The sequence below is a fragment of the Tachyglossus aculeatus genome, chromosome 11 (assembly GCF_015852505.1).
Source record: "Tachyglossus aculeatus isolate mTacAcu1 chromosome 11, mTacAcu1.pri, whole genome shotgun sequence".
In the NCBI taxonomy this organism is placed as follows: Eukaryota; Metazoa; Chordata; class Mammalia; order Monotremata; family Tachyglossidae; genus Tachyglossus; species Tachyglossus aculeatus.
The window spans coordinates 13,377,427-13,378,404 of NC_052076.1; the positions used below are offsets into that span (position 1 = coordinate 13,377,427).

Here is a 978-nt window from a genome sequence, read left to right on the forward strand (position 1 = left end):
TATTTGCTGAGTCTTTACTATGTGCAGGGCACTGTACTAAGTGCTTGGGAGAGTCTTGTCTTACGCCGTCAAGTCATCTCCAACCCATAGCAACACCATGGACATGTCTCTTCTAGAAGGCCCCACCTCCACCTGGAATCGTTCTGGTAGTGTATCCATAGAGTTTTCTTGGTAAAAATGCAGAAGTGATTTATCGTTGCCTCCTCCCGTGCAGTAAACTCAAATCTCTGCCCTTGATTCTCTCCCATGCTGCTGCTGCCCAGCATGGATGAGTTTTGACTTGTAGCAAATTGCCTTCCACTTGCTAGCCACCGGTCAAACTAGGAATGGAATGGATATGCCTCTACATGACTCTCCCTCCCCTAGTCAAGACTGGTAGAGTACTGGAAACTCTCCAGTTGAGACCTTGAGAGGGGTCTTGGGAGAGTACAATATAATAATGTAACAGAGTTGGTAGATACATTCCCTGCCCACAACGAGCTTACATTCCAGAGGGGGAGACAGACATTAATAAATAAATGAATTACAGGTGTGCACATAAGTAGGCTTAGGGTTGGGAATGTGAATAAAGGGAGCAAATCAGGACAACACAGAAGGGAGTGGGAGAAGAGGAAATGTCCCCCAATAGGACAGGGACTGTGTTTGGATTGATTAGTACAGTGCTTAGCCCAGAGTCAGCACTTAATAAATTCCACAGTGATTATTCTCCCATCCAGCTGCAAGAATCATGATTTCCCTGAAGGAGACTGGTTTCATTTACCCTTTGCATGCTTCTGCCTTGCAGGGCAGCCTAGTAATGCTTTGGGCTTATTTGTCAGGTTGCTTTCTTAAATGAATGTGTGGCCAAAGGCCCGGGAATCCCATGAGTTTTGCCCAAGAGCTGGATCTCTGGTGGAAATGTTGGCATCAACACACCCCGGTTAGCCCTAGGAGATGTCTTTGCTGCATTTAGCAAATGTTTCTAAGGACGCAATTCTG

General features: G+C 46.1%; 1 non-coding gene across 1 annotated transcript; it reads right to left on the minus strand.

Annotated features, from left to right (window-relative positions):
- Positions 1-278: 278 nt before the first annotated feature.
- Positions 279-416, minus strand: LOC119935366. The gene has a single exon (XR_005453250.1). It is a non-coding gene; the product is annotated as a small nucleolar RNA SNORA7 (small nucleolar RNA).
- Between the last annotated feature and the right edge of the window lie 562 nt (positions 417-978).